Here is a 448-nt window from a genome sequence, read left to right on the forward strand (position 1 = left end):
TGATTGCTGGCAGAGGTAAGACCCTACTTTCCTAACTTACTTCTCCCCATCTTGGTCACTACCAACCATTAAGAAGAGACTAAGATATAACAAAAGGTAAGAAAACTAATAATATATAAAGCTTAAGATAGTCTACTAGCTTATCTAGCTAGATAGAGTCTTAATCAATAGACTTTACAGCTTTTTATACTGTTTGTAAAGTCTCTTACTAAACCTTGTCGACTTACTTAGATATCTTTTACTATGCTTCTATTAAGTCTGACTACCTTTAGTAGGAAGCGATTCTTTCCTTCGATTAAGGTTCTAAGAAGGCTAAGAAGGATTTTGAGAGTGATTAGACCATACAATGCTACTCTAAGGAGATTAAGGTATAAGAGATAAAATAGAAGCTTCTATAGCCTTAGATCTTTGCTTTTGCTAAGCCTTTAAATCTTAGGCTCTATTTTGC

This window comes from Phaeoacremonium minimum (genome assembly GCF_000392275.1).
Source record: "Phaeoacremonium minimum UCRPA7 unplaced genomic scaffold PA7_03_scaffold_264, whole genome shotgun sequence".
NCBI classification, from domain to species: domain Eukaryota; kingdom Fungi; phylum Ascomycota; class Sordariomycetes; order Togniniales; family Togniniaceae; genus Phaeoacremonium; species Phaeoacremonium minimum.